Source organism: Tachyglossus aculeatus, chromosome Y2, assembly GCF_015852505.1.
Source record: "Tachyglossus aculeatus isolate mTacAcu1 chromosome Y2, mTacAcu1.pri, whole genome shotgun sequence".
Classification (NCBI taxonomy): Eukaryota; Metazoa; Chordata; class Mammalia; order Monotremata; family Tachyglossidae; genus Tachyglossus; species Tachyglossus aculeatus.
In genome coordinates, this window is record NC_052094.1 from 2,580,902 (window position 1) to 2,596,676 (window position 15,775).

General features: G+C 44.7%; 1 protein-coding gene across 1 annotated transcript in view; it reads right to left on the minus strand.

The window, feature by feature from the left end:
• The window catches only part of LOC119946690 (ras-responsive element-binding protein 1-like), a 249,262-nt gene that overhangs the window by 21,904 nt on the left and 211,583 nt on the right, over window positions 1-15,775 (minus strand). The gene's annotated exons all lie outside the window — the stretch shown is intronic.

The following is a 15,775-nucleotide window of genomic DNA, read 5'->3' on the forward strand; positions in this document are numbered from 1 at the left end:
GCACTTGTGCGTATATATGTCCATTTTTATAATTCTACATATTTTAATAAAGATGTGTATACATCTATAATTCTATTTCTTTATGTTGATGTCATTGATGCCTGTTTACTTGTTTATGTCTGTCTCCCCCCTTCAAGACTGTGAGCCCACTGTGGGCAGGGACTGTCTCTATTTGTTGCTGAATTGCACTTTCCAAGCATTTAGTACAGTGCTGTGCACACAGTAAGTGCTCAATAAATATGATTCAATAAATGAATGAACATCATGTCCAAGAAGCCTTCCCTGATTAAGCCCTCCTCTCCTCCCACTGCTTTTTGTGCCACTTACTTGCTTCCTCATTCATCATCCCTCCCATCCCCACAGCACACATGCATATATTTGTGCACATATCTATTACTCAACCATTCATTCATTCATTCATTCATACTAATGACTGTCTCCCTCTCTAGACTTTGAGCTAGTTGTGGGAAGGACTGTGTCTGTTTGTTTTTATACTGTACTCTCCCAAGAGCTTTGAACAGTTCTCTGCACACAGTAAGTGTGCAATAAATATGACTGACTAACTGAATGAATGAAAGGGCTGTAATGGTCTGGAGTTTATGTTTCATGTGAAAAAGAAGGAGTAACTAATGAAGGTTCCTGGGGAGTGGAGCGATTGGACTAGACACAAGGAGGGGGCTTAATTAGGTCAATTTGGGGGGCTGTTATACTTTGAAATTGGTTTCTGATGTCAGAGTTCTCAAAAATCTTTTCAAAGGGATGTTTCTCAGTCATTATCTTTGTAGAATTTGTAACTTAGCAGTAATTTCAACTTGCGGCTCCTTAGTAAAAAGTAGGGGGACATTCATTGCTCAGCTTTAAAACTATTAAATTGACCTCAGATAGTTCAAATTTTCTTTGAGGTGTTTAGCGAGTACTTTAAAGGTAATCTATATGTACCAAAAAAATCAGCTTTTTCTGGGCATTTTTAAAAAACTATAATGCCTACAATCATTCATATAAATTTCACTCGTATTTTCTATGATTTTAGTTGCAGGAATGTTTATTTACAGAGGAAGAACCTAATACAAAGGACAATCTGAAGTGTCAGTGATAAAATGGTACCTGGGTGTGGGCCAAGCCAAACTGCGAACACTTGAATGAAAACAACTGTTTTCTTACAAATCTAGAACTAGCTCCATGTACTTTCTGTTTTATCCTCTCTTCTCTTTCCTATCTCCCTGACTCCTCCCATATTTTCATTGTTAGGGGAAATCTGGGGACAAAAGTCTAATTTCAAAAATGTATTTATGTAGTACAAAGACCCATAATAATAATAATAAAATAGTAGTAGTAGTAATAATAATAGTAGTATTCATTAAGTGCTTACTATGTGCCAGGCACTATACTAAGCGCCGGGGCAGAGACAAGCAAATTGGGCTGGACACAGTCCCTTTTCCACATGGGGCTCAAAGTTTCAAACCGCATTTTAAAGATGAGGTTACTGAAACACAGAAAGTAAAGTAACTTGCCCAAGATCACTTATCAGACAAGTGGCAGAGCCGGAATTAGAATCCATGACATTTTGACTGCAAGCCCCAGGCTCTATCTATTATGTCATGCTGCTTCTCAAGATAAACTGAATATTAGGAGTGTTTCAAAGTTTATAGGTACCTGAATAAACAGGACAATGAAAACATAACTTGCTAAGTGAATATACTTCATTGGGATATAAAAAAACAGAATTTGAAGTGCTGCCTGGGTCCTTCCCCTCCCCATCCCCCCCACCCTACCTCCTTCCCCTCCCCACAGCACCTGTATATATGTTTGTACATATTTATTACTCTATTCATTTTACTTGTACATATTTACTATTCTATTTATTTTGTTAATATGTTTTGTTTTGTTGTCTGTCTCCCACTTCTAGACTATGAGCCCGCTGTTGGGTAGGGACCGTCTCTATATGTTGCCAACTTGTACTTCCCAAGTGCTTGGTACAGTGCTCTGCATACAGTAAGTGCTCAATAAATACAACTGAATGTGTGAATGAATGAATAAGGAGAAATTAACCTCAGAGGTTTTTGTGATCAACTGTGGCTCTGATTAAAGTGTTTTCATCATTGCCTGGGCCTGAATAATAATAATAATAGTAATAATAACTGTGATATTTGTTAAGCGTTTACTATGTGCCAGGCACTGTATTAAGTCCTGGAGTGGATACTCTATGGCTAACCTCTCACTGTACCTACATCTGGTCTATCTCGCTGTCTACCCCTTGCACATGTCCTGCCTCTGGCCTGGAATGCCCTACCTCATCAAAACCAACAGACAATTACTCTCCCCTGCTGCAAAACCTTATTCAAGGCACATCTCCTCCAAGAGGTCTTCTCAGAGTAGGTACCTGCTTTCCTCTTCCCCTACTCCATTCTGCATCACCCTGACTTGCTCCTTTTATTCATTCCCCCTTCCCAGCCCCACTTCACTTATGTATCACTGTGGGCAGGGAAATTGCCGGTTTATTATTATACTGTACTCTCCCAAATGCTTACTACAGTGCTCCACACACCGTATGCGCTCAATAAATATGATTGAATACAAGCAAACTGAGTTGGATACAGTCCCTGTCCCACACAGGGCTCACAGTCCGTGTGGCTCACAGTCCGAATCCCATTTTACAGATGAGGTAACTCAGGCACAGAGAAAAGAAGTAATTTGCCCAAGGCCACACAACAGATAAGTGCCAGAGCTGGGATAAGAATTCCTCACTTTCTGACTCCCATGCTCTAACCACTATGACATGATGCTTCCTTGAATTCAACAAAAGCTAAGTGACAAGTTTTCTGAAGGTGAACACATACAGGTTACAGTTCTCATCTAACCACATTAAACCAGTGGAGCAGCATGTCAGTGGAAAGAGCAGGGGCTTGGGCGTCAGGTGACGTATGTTCTAATCTCAGTTGCACCACTTAACAGCTGTGTGACTTTGGGCAGGTCACAACTTCTCTGAGGCTCAGTTACCTCATCTGTAAAATGGGGATTAAGACTGTGAGGGACAACCTGATTACCTTGGATCTACCCCAGCACTTAGTACAGTGCTTGCTACATAGAAAGAACTTAACAAATACCATCATCATCATCATCATCATCATCATCATCATCATCATCATCATCATTACAGGCCAAGAAGGCAAGGATGTCACTAATAGCCTTTCTACATCACCAAACTCAATCTCTCTGGTGTCCTCAAGCCAGAGCATTTCTTTGTCTTGTCTGACTGAATTTTTCTGGACAGCCAAAAATAACATTGGAGCATTTGGAACTAAACAATCAAAACAAATAACAATCACACCAGTGGAAAGGTAAGGACTTCTTCCGGGCACCTGCAAAGTCAAAACAAAAACCCTTAAAAGGGGAGGCTAATTAGTCAGCAGGCATAAAATGACAATTAAGGCTTGCACTCAGACCAGTGCTTTGCATATAGTAAATGTTTAATAAATGCCATCATTATTACTATTATTAAAAAGACTCTCACAGGAAAAAACTTTCAGTATCTTTTTCTTAATATCTTCAGTAGCTCCTAAGTAAAAGCATCCCATCACTGTAGAGGACAACACCATCCTTCCTGTCTCACAAGCCTGTAACCTTGGCATTATCCTTGACCGCTTGCGCTCTCTCTCTCTCTCTCTCTCTCTCTCTCTCTCTCTTTCTCTCTCTCTCTCAATTAGTCCACATATTCAGTCCATCATGAAATCCTATCAGTCCCACCATCACAACACTGCTAAATCCACCGTGTCATCTCCATCCTAACTGCTACCACATTAGTACAAATCACTCATCCTACCCCGCCTGGAACTACTGTATCTGCCTCCTTGCTGACCTCCCTACTCCAGTAAGTATTTCATTCTGCTGCCCAGATCATTTTCCTACAAAAATATTCAAGATACTCATTCATGCATTCAATTGTAATTATTGAGCACTTACTGTGTGCAGAGCACTGTACTAGGCACTTGGAAGGTACAATTCAGCAACAAATGGAGACAACCCCGGCCCACAATGGGCTCACAGTCTCGAAGGGGGCACTCAGACTTCAAAACAAGTAAACACGCATCAACAGGATCAATATAAATAGAATTAGAAATGTATACACATCATTAATATAAATAAATAGAATTATAAATATGCACATATATACACAATGCTGTACTTGGGGGGGCAAAGAGGGAAGAGCAAAGGGAGCGAGTTAGGGAGATGTGAAGGGTAGGGGGAGCAAAGGAAAAGGGGGCCTTAGTCCAGGAAGGCCTCCTGGAGGAGGTGAGCCTTCACTAGGCTTTGAAGGGGAGAAGTGTGATTATTTGGCCAATTTGAGGAGGGAGGGCATTCCAGGCCAGAGGTAACATGTGGGCCAGGGGTCAACGGCGGGACAGGTCAGAAAGAGGCACAGTGAGAAGGTTAGAACCAGAGGAACACAGTGTGCAGGCTGGGATGTAGAATGAGATAAGGGAGGTGAGGTAAAATGGGGCAAGGTGATAGAAAGCTTTGAAGCCAATAGTGAGGAGTTTTTGCTTGAAACTGACGTTGACAAGCAACCACTGGAGATTTTTGAGGAGGAGGGTGACATATCAAGAGTGTTTCTGTAGAAAAATAATCCTAGCAACAGAGTGAAGTATAGACTGAAGTGGGGAAAGGCGGGAGGTTGGGAGATTAGAAAGGATACTGATGCAGTAATCCAGTAGGGACAGGATGAGTAACTGTGCTAGCGTGGTAGCAGTTTGGATGGAGAGGATAGGATGGATCTTGGCTTTGTTGTGAATGTGAGACTGGAAGGTTTTGGTGACGGACTGGATATGAGGGGTGAATGAGAGAGCGCAGTCAAGGATGACACCAAGTTGTGCACTTGTGAGACGGGACAGTGTGGCTCAGTGGAAAGAGCCTGGGCTTTGGAGTCAGACGTCATAGGTTCAAATCCCAGCTCTGCCAATTGTCAGCTGTGTGACTTTGGGCAAGTCACTTCACTTCTCTGGGCCTCAGTTCCCTCATCTGTAAAATGGGGATTAAGACTCTGAGCCCCATGTGGGACCACCAGATCACCTTGCAGCGCTTAGAACAGTGCTTTGCACATAGTAAGCGCTTAACAAATACCATTATTATTATTATTATTATTATTAGTGCTGTCCACATGACAGGAAAGTCAGGGAGAGGACAGAGTTGGGAGGGAAGATAAATAGCTCTGTTGGACACAATGACTTTTAGGTGGCAGGAGGACATCTGAGGCTGGAGGGAGGGAGAGAGAATAGGGAAGGAGATATAGATATGGGTATCATCTGCTTAGAGATGATAGTAGAATCTGTGGGAGTGAATGAGTTCACCAAGGGAGTGAATGAGTTCACCAAGGGAGTGAATATAGATGGAGAACAAAAGGGGACCAAAAACTGACCCTTTAGGAACCTCTACAGTTAGGGGATTGGAGGACGAGAAGGAGACCGAGAAGAAGCCCATGAAGGAAACTGATAAGGCAGAGATATAAAAGGAGAACCAGGAGAGGATGGAGTCAGTGAAGCCAAGGTTGGCTAATGTGTTAGGAGAAGGGAATAGTCGGCAGTGTCAAAGGTAGCTGAGAGGTCGATGAGGATTAGGATAAGGTAGGAGCTGTTGGATCTGGCAAGAAGGTGGTCACTGATGACCCTTGAGAGGGCAGTTTGAGTGGAATTAAGGAAATGGAAGCGAAATTGGAAGCAGTCCAGGAGAGAGTCGGAGGAGAGGAATTCGAGGCAGTGAGTGCAGATGACTTGCTCCAGGAGTTTGGAATGAGGAAATGTAGGAGGAAGATGGGCAATAACTGCAAGGGGCTGAGGGGTCAAGAGAGCTTTTTTTCTAGGATGGGGGAGAGGTAGGCATGTTTGAAGACAGAGGGAAGAAATCATTGGAGAGTGAGCAGTTGAAGATGGAAGTTAAGGAGGGGAGGAGGGAAGGGGTGAGAGTTTTTATATGGTGGGAGGGAATGGGCTCTGAAGTGCATTTAGAGGGTGTGGCACTTGAGAGGAAGCAGGAGAGTTCCTCTGAAGATACTGCTGCGAAGGATGAGAAGGTAGACAGGGGGTCGAGAGGAGGGGGGATGAAGAAGGGGGAGGGGTGACTTTGGGGAGCTCAGACCTGATGATGTTAATTTTCCTATGTAGGACATGTCACTCCACTCCTCAAAAAACTCTAATGGACAACCTCCACTTAAAACAAAAACTCCTCACCACTGGCTTCAAAGTGCTCAATCATCTTGCCCTTTCATATCTCACCTCACTACTCTTTTACTACAATCCAGGGCACACATTCACTCCTCTACTGCTAACCTTCTCACTGTGCCTCTATCTCATCTGTCTCCCCACTGACACCTTGCCCACATTCTGCCTCTGGCCTAGAATGCCCTCCCTCCTCAAATCTGAGAGACAATTACTCTCCCCCTTTCAAAACCTTATTGAAGGCACATTTCCTTCGAGAGTTCTACCCTGACAAAACCCCCCCTTTCCTATTCTCCCACTCCCTTCTGCATCACCCTGATTTGCTCCCTTTGTTCACCCACTCCCAGTCCCACAGTACTTATGAACATATCTGAAATTTATATTAATATCTTTCTCTCCTGATTTAGATTATAAGCTCATTGTGGGCAGGGAATAATGTCCATTTATTATTATATTATGCTCCCCCAAAGGCTTAGTACAGTGCTCTGAACACAGTAAGTGCTCAATAACTAAGATTGAATGAAAGACTGAATTTCCTTGTGGGCAAAACCCAAAACAGAGGAGCAGGAGGGAGATCATGATGCACACACCAGACTGGATGGAGAGAGACAAGAAAGATAAGAAAATGCCCATCTCAAAACCTTACCAAACTAAGAGCCACCGGGCATCCTGTCTTGGGAAATGCTGAAATTGGGCTGTCCTTGTTGCCTCCATAAGGCACCTCCAAAATGGCTGCAAGACATACTGTCTGTGAATCTGATTCCCTTTAGCATTTATTGAGTACTTACTGTGTGCAGGGCACTGTTCTAAATTCATCGCCCTTTCCCAAACTGCTTGACCATTTCTTCATGGCCTTTCCCAGCAATCAGGCCTGATTCCTCAATGGAGAACAAGATAATGGTGTGGCACACTAAACCCCAAGTGACGAAGACCCAGATTTATACACTGTTACATATCCACAGCTGCCTTAATTTCTCACTAGACCAGACCCTTTCTCCTAAACATTGACTCTTCACTCCCAAGGACCCAAGGACAATTAAACCAATTCCTCAGGGTATCACCAGATTAAGTAGTTATTGCTGCCTTTTACTTCACCCATAAATTTAAACTTCACTGACCCCACTATGACCGTTCAATTCTCCTGACCTACCTCCGGTCCATTGTAGCCCACCCCTCCCAACATACCTAACCCTCTTCCACCCAACCTGGTCCCACCGCTTACACCATCCCCACCTTTCCCCTCCACTTCATCTCTGAAATCCTGTCCCAGAGCCACCCTTCTATCACCTCCCTCTGTGTCATACCCCCACAACTCACACTCATCCAACCCCTCCCCATCCATCCTGTGTCCCCCACACAGTCCTCTCCCACCATAGCCAGTACTGCACTCTGTACTAAGCTCTAGGAGTGTAAAATACAGCAATAAAAAGCCACACTCACTTACCCATAGCAAACAATGTCTTGGGGAGAGGAGACAGATATTAATATAAATAACTAAATTACAGATATGTACACAAATGCTGTAGGGGTGTTGGGGGGATGAATAAAGGAAGCAAGTCATGGCAACACAGAAGGGAGTGGGAGAACAGGAAAGATGGGAGGGCTTAGTCAGGGAAGGCCTCTTGGAAGAGATGTGCCTTCAATAAGAATTGAAGTCTTATTAAGGAAGTCTTATTAAGGAAGAGTAATTAAGGAGAGAGAGCATTCCAGGCCAGAGGCAGGACATGGGCCCGGAAGTTGGTGGTCATTCACTCATTCATTCATTCAATCATATTTACTCAGGGCTTACTGTGCACAGAGCATTGTACTAAGTGCTTGGGAAGTACAAATCGGGAACATATAGAGACAGTACCTTCCCAAACAAAGGGCTCACAGTTTAGAAGGGGGAGAGGGGAGAGGGAGGACAAAACAAAACATATAAACAGGTCTCAATACCATCAGAATAAATAGAATTATAGCTATATACATATCATCCGGACAACAGTGTGAAGTATAGACTGAAGTGGGGAGAGACAGGAGGATGGGAGATCAGAGAGGAGGCTGACACAGTAATCCAGCTGGGATAGGATCAGAGATTGAACCAGTAAGGTAGCAGTTTGGATGGAGAGGAAAGGGAAGATCTTGGCGATGCTGTGGAGGTGAGACCCGCAGGTTTTGGTGACGGATTGAATGTGTGGGATGAATGAGACACCAGATCAAGGATGACACTAAGGTTGCAGGCTTGTGAGATGGGAAGGATGGTAGTGCCATCCACAGTGAAAGGAAAATCAGGGAGAGGACAGGGTTTGGGAGGGAAGATAAGGAGCTCAGTCTTGGACATGCTGAGTTTTAGATGGTGGGCAGACATCCAGATAGAGATGCCCTGAAGGCAGGAGGAGATACGAGCCTGGAGGGAGGGAAAGAGAACAGGGGTGGAGATGTAGATTGGGTGTCATCAGCATAGAGATGATAGTTGAAGCTTTGGGAGTAAATGAGTTCACTATGTAAGTGAGTATAGATGGAGAACAGAAGGGGACCAAGAACTGACCCTTGAGGAACCCCTATGGTAAGGGGAGGGGAGGGGGAGGAGGAGCTCATGTAGACTGAAAATAAATGGCCAGAGAGATAAGAGGAGAACCAGGAAAGGACAGAATCTGTGAAGCCAAGGCTGGATAGCGTATTGAGGAGAAGGGGATGGTCCACAGTGTCGAAGGCAGTTGAGAGGTCAAGGAAGATTAGGATAGAGTAGGATTTGGCAAGAAGGAGGTCATTGGTGACCTTTGAGAGAGCAGTTTTGGTGGAATGCAGGGGACAGAAGCCAGATTGAAGGGGGTCTAGGAGAGAGTTGGAGTTGAGGAATTTGAGGCAGCAAGTGTAAATGACTTGTTCTAGGAGTTTGGAAAGGAAGGGTAGGAGGCAGATAGGGCAATAACTAGAAGGGGCTGTGGGGTCAAGAGAGGGTTTTTTTTAGAGTGGGAGAGACATGGGAATGTTTGAAGGCAGAGGTAAAGGAACCAGTGGAGAGTGAGCAGTTGAAGATGGAAGTTAAGGAGGGGAGGAGGGAAGGGGTGAGAGTTTTCATAAAATGAGAGGGAATGGGTCTGAAGCACAGGTAGATGGAGTAGCATTTGAGAGGAGGGAGGAGATCTCATCTGCAGATACTGCTGGGAAGGATGGGAAAGTATAGGGGAGGGTTGAGAGCAGGGGTGATGGAGCAGGGGGAGGTGAGACTTTGGGGAGCTCAGACCTGATGGTGTTAATTTTACTAATGAAGTAGGTAACCAGATCATTGGGGGTGAGGGATGGATGAGGGGGAGGAACAGGAGGCCTGAGGAGGGAGTTAAATGTCCGGAACAGCTGATGGGAGTGACAGGCAAGGGTGTCAATAGGGGAAGAAAAATAGTTTTGCCTGGCAGAGAAGAGGGCAGAGTTAAGGCAGGAAAGGATAGATATAAAGTGAACAAGGTTGGCTTGGTGTTTAGACTTTCTCCAGCAGTGTTCAGCAGCTCCAGCACAAGAGCAAAGGAGGCGGACAGTGGCAGTGATCCAAGGCTGTGGGCAGTGGTGCAAGAATGACGAAGGGAAAGGGGAGCAAGCAAGTTGAGTAGAGAGGGTGGAGCTGAGAGCAGAACCTGGTTATCAAGAGTGGATAGAGAGGATAGGAAGGCAAGATGGGATGTGTTGCGCTGAGATGGATGGGTTCAGGAGAGCAGAGGTCTCTGTGGGGGAGCAATACAGATTTACAGCGGGGAGGAGTGTGAGAGAGGAGGCAGGTGAGAAGGTTATGATCAGAGAGAGGAATTTCAGTTGGTAAGGGTGGAGATAGTGCAGCGGTAGGAGATGATGAGGTCGAGGGTGTGACAAAGTTGTTGAGTGTGCGAGGTGGGGTGGGGAAGAAGGTTGACAGAGTCAAGGAGAGATAGAAGGCAGGCAGCAGAGTCGTCACCAAGGACATCCATTTGGATGCTGAAGTCTCCAAGAATCAGAGTGGGCATGGAAAAGGAGAGAAGGAAGCTGAGAAAGGGGTCAAAATGGTTAAAAAAAGTTGGAGGTGGGGTCAGGAAGGAGGTGAATCTGGAGCGGGTGGTACAGGCAAATAATATGGGCCTTCAAAGGAGGGGAAGAAAAGGGAAGGGAGAGGAGGAATAGTGCAAGACTGAGGTTCCAATAAAAGGAGTGAAATATATGGGCTGCATTGTTTCAGGAGAGTAGTGACGTGAGGAAGGAGAAGGCAAAGCGATTGAGTGCTTTAAAGCCAAAAGTGAGGACTTTCTGTTTGACGCAGAGGTGGATGGGCAACCACAGGAGTTGAGCCTCACTGGAAACTCAATACAAGTGTGGCTTGTGGAACTTTTGCTCCATCATGGGAAGTCTCCCTCATCCTTGACCTGTTCCTGATCCAGTTACTACTCCTCCTCACCATCACTGAAACCTGACTCTCCTCTGACAACACGGTTTCTCATGCTGCTCTCTCCAGAGGCGGGCTCACCCACTGGGAAAAGAGGTTTTGGCTTCCTTCTCATGCCCCAAATGCAGTTTCCACACCATCCTACCTCCTCCATGCCTTTCTTTCTTCTCCTTCGAGGTCCATATCATCCACCTCTACCACCCACTCCAGATTCTAACAACTTTCATCAACAGCCAGGTCTCACTTTCAACTTCTTTAACCATTTAATCACTTTTTCACATTCCTTCTCTTTCTCCATGCCTGCACTGATCCTTGGGGCCTTCTATATCCACACAGATGTTCCTGATGTCCCTTCTGCTCCCTGCCTTTTATCACTCCTCAACTTGATCTCATCATCTCTAGCCACTACACAATCTCTACCTCATCAACCCTGAAATCCCTCTATCTGACGACAATCTCCTCACCTGCCTTCTCTCCCACTCACCTTCTCCCCACAAATCTGTACCCTTCCTCTACAGAGACCACCGATCCCTGGACCCCATCCAATTTTCTCAACTCATCACACCCCTCAGCCTCCATACCCCAACTACCTTGCCTTAATGACCAATTTGTTACTCCCAACTACTCTCTCTACTGAACTCAACTTACTTGCCAACGCCCCCCTCCCCATCCCTTTGTTGATCTTGTACCACTAACCCACAGCCCTTGGTTCACCTCCAGTCACTTCCTTTGCTCTTGTGCACAAGCAGCAGAGTGCTGGCACAAATCTGGAAATCAGGCCAATTTTGTCCACTTCAAATTTATCCTTGCGTACTTTAACTCTGGCCTCTCCTCTTGTCTGGCAAAATTATTTCTCTATCATACTGACACCCATGTCCATCGCCTTCGTTAGTTGTTCCAAACATTAAGGCTCCCTGTTCCTCCACCTCCCCCATCACTTGCCTGCAATGATCTGGCCACCTACTTTACTAAGAAAATTGACACTGTCAGGGGTTATCTTCCTAAAGTCTCCCCTGCTCTTCCCCAGTCCCTCTTCCATCCAACCCTTTTTCAACTTTCCCATCTTTCCCAGCAGTATCTTTACAGATCTCCTGCCTTCTCCCAAAATCCATCCCCTCCACCTGCACAACCAATCCAATTCCTTCTGACCTTATCAAATCATTTGCCTCCTCCCTTGTTCCCCCTCTAACAGCCATCTTCAACTGTTCTTTTTCCAATGGCTTCTTTCCCACTGCTTTCAAACATGCCTATATCTCCCAAATTAAAAAAAAAAACCTCCCTTGACCCCATGGCTCCCTCCAGTTATCACCCCATCTCCCTCCTAGTATTCCTCTCAAAAATCCTTGAGACAGTTGTCTACACTGCAGTCCTCCAATTCTCTTATTGACCCTCTCCCATCTGGCTTCTATACCCTTCTCTCCACAGAAACTGCCCTCTCAAAGGTCACAAATGATTTCCTTCTTGCCAAATCCAACTGTCTACTCCATCCTAATTCTCAGCTACCTTGGACATTGTTGATCATCACTTTCTCCTGGAAATGGTATCCAACTTTTGTTTCACTAACAATATCCTCTCCTGGTTCTCCTCCTACTCTCTGGCTGCTCATTCTCAATCTCCTTTTGCAGGCTTTTCCTCTGCCTCCCACCCCCTAACTTTGGGGTGGGGGGTCCCTCAAGGTTCAGTTCTCAGTTCTCTTCAGTTCTCCATCTACACCCACTCCCTTGGAGGACTCATGACTTCCATGTCTTCAATTACCACCTCTATGCAGATGATTCCCAAATCTATATCTCCAGCTCTGTTCTGTTTCCCCCTCTGCAGTCTTGTATTTCCTTCTAACTTCAAGACATCTCTACTTGGATGTTCTCCCATCAGCTCAAACTTAATATGTCTAAAACAGAACATTTTATTTCCCCCACAATTCTTCCCCCGGCCTCCTGACTTTCCCATCACTGAAGAGTGCACCATCATCTTTCCTGTCTCATAAGCCTGTAATCTTGGCCTAATCCTTGACTCCGTATTCTCATTCAACCTACATATTCAATCCGTCATTAAATCCTGTCAGTTCAACCTTCACAACATCACTAAAATCCTCCCGCTCCTCTCCATCCAAATTGTTACCATGTTAATTCGATCAGTTAACCTATCCCATCTCCTTGCTGACCTTCTGTCTCTTCCACTCCAGTCCATACCTCCTCTGGTGCCCAAGTCATTTTCCTACAAAAATGTTCAGTCCATATTTCCCCTCTCCTCAGAAACCTCCAATAGTTGTCCATCCACCTCAGCATCAAACAAACTATTTACCATCCGCTTTAAAGCACTCAATCACTTTGAGTCCTTCTGCCTCTTACCTCCCTACTCTCCTACTATAATAATAATAATAATGCTGGCATTTGTTAAGCACTTACCATGTGCAAAGCACTGTTCTAAGTGCTGGGGGTAGATACAAGGTGATCAGATTGTTCCAAGTGGGGCTCACAGTCTTCATTCATTTGACAGATGAGCTGAGGCACTGAGAACTTAAGTGGCTTGCCGGAAGTCACACAGCTCACAAGTGGCAGAGCCAGGATTCGAGGATAACCAGCACACAATCTTGGTTCCTCTACTGCTAACCTACTCACTGTGCCCTGATCTCGTCTATCTCACTGCCAGTCTTTCTCCTACATTCACCTGTTATTGGTAGGGATTGTCTCTGTTGATGAATTGAACTTTCCAAGCACTTAGTACAGTGCTTTTTTTTGTTTTTACATATGTTTTTACATATTTATTACTCTATTTATTTTACTCATACATATTCATTCTACTTATTTTATTTTGTTAATATGTTTTGTTTTGTTGTCTGTCTCCCCCTTCTAGACTGTGAGCCTGCTGCTGGGTAGGGACCGTCTCTAGATGTTGCCGACTTGTACTTCCCAAGTGTTTAGTACAGTGCTCTGCAAAGAGCTCAATAAATACAATTGAATGAATGAATGAATGAAAGTGCTCTGCACACTGTAAGCGCTCAGTAAATATGGTTGAATGAATGAATCCTGCCTCTGGCCTGGAATTCCCTTTCCTCCTCATATGCGGCAGACAATTACTCTCCCCCACTTCAAAGCTTTATTGAAGGCATATCTCCAAGAGGCCTTCCCTAAGCCTTCTTTTCCTCTTTTCCCATTCCATTCTATGTCACCATGACTTAACTCCCTTTATTCATTCCCCCTTCCAGCCCCACAGCACATAAGAGTAAATCTATACTTTTTATTTATGTTGATGTCCATCTCCTTTACTAGACTGTAAGTTCTTTGTGAGCAAGTTCATTCATTCATTCAACCGTATTTATTGAGCACTTACATTGTGCATCTGTTTACTGTTATACTGTGCTCTTCCGAGCACTTGGTCCTGTGTCCTCCACACAGTAAGAGCTCAAGAAATATGACTGACTTACAAACAACTGAATCCCTTCAAATGGGAAGATTTAAATTAGCAACGAATACACATAGTTAATGTCACCAAAATCCCATCAGTTCACTCTCCACACCATTACTAAAATCCACCTTCTCCATCCAAACTGCTACCATGTTAATCCAAGTACCTGTCCTGTCCTGCCTTGACAACTGAAGCAGTCTCCTTGCTAACCTCCCAGTCCCGTCATTCGCAACTTCAGTCCGCACTTCATTCTACTGCCTGGATCATTTTTCTAAATAATCATTTTGTTCATATTTCCCCATTCCTTAAGAACCTCCAATGGTTGCTCGTCCACCTTTGCACCAACAGAACCCTCCTTATCATCAGTTTTAGAGAACTCAATCACCTTGCCCCATCCTAACTTATCTCCTTGATTTCAACCAGTCAATCAGTCACACTTACTAAGTGCTTACTGTGTGCAGAGCACTGTACTAAGTGCTTGGGTGAGTACAACAAAACAATAAACAGCCACAGTCCCTGCCCACAATGAGCTTACAGTTTAGGGGGGACACAGACATTAATACAAATAAATCATAAATAACTTATGATTTAAATAAATTATAAACAACAATAAACAATATAAATATTACTTATACGGATTATATTAGGCATTAATAAACATAAACAAATTTTATGGACATATACATAAGGTCACCAATGGCCTCCTTCTTGCCAAATCGAACAGCTCCTACTCCATTCTAATCCTCCTCGACCTCTCAGCGGCCTTTGACGCTGTGGACCATCAATTCTCCTCAATACTCATTCATTCATTCAATCGTATTTACTGAGTGCTTACTGTGTGCAGAGCACTGTACTAAGCGCTTGGGAAGTATAAGTTGGCAACATATAGAGACGGTCCCTACCCAAAAGTGGGCTCACAGTCTAGAAGGGGGAGACACAGAACAAAACAAAACATATTAACAAGATAGAATAAATAGAATAAATATGCACAAATAAAATAAATAAATAAATAGAGTAATAAATACATACAAACATATATACATATATACAGGTGCTGTGGGGAGGGGAAGGAAGTAAGGTGGGGGTGATGGGGAGGAGGTGGAGGGGGAGAGGAAGGAGGGGGTTCAGTCTGGGAAGGCCTCCTGGAGGAGGTGAGCTCTCAGTAGGGCCTTGAAGGGAGGAAGAGAGCTAGCTTGGCGGACGTGTGAAGGGAGGGCATTCCAGGCCAGGGGGATGACGTGGGCCGGGGGTCGACAGCGGGACAGGCGAGAATGAGGCACAGTGAGGAGATTAGCAGCAGAGGAGCGGAGGATGCGGGCTGGGCTGTAGAAGGACAGAAGGGAGGTAGGAGGGGGCAAGGTGATGGAGAGCCTTGAAGCCGAGGGTGAGGAGTTTTTGCCTGAAGTGAGAAGTTTTTGCCTGATTCCATCCTCTCCTGGTTCTCCTTTTATCTTTCTGGCTGTTCATTTTCAGTCTCCTTCATGGGCTCCTCCTCCCCCTCCCATCCCCTAACTGAAGGGATCCCTTAAGGATTCTTGGTCCCTTTCTAGTCTTCATCTACACCTACTCTCTTAGAGAACTCATTTGTTCCCACGGTTTCAACTACCATCTATATGCGGATAACACTCAAATCTATATATCCTCCCCTATTCTCTCTCCTTCCAAGCTCACATCTCCTCCCGCCTTCAGGAAACCTCTAGTTGAATGTCCTCCTGCCACCTAAAACTCAACATATCCAAGACAGAGCTCCTTATCTTCCCTCTCAAACCCTGTC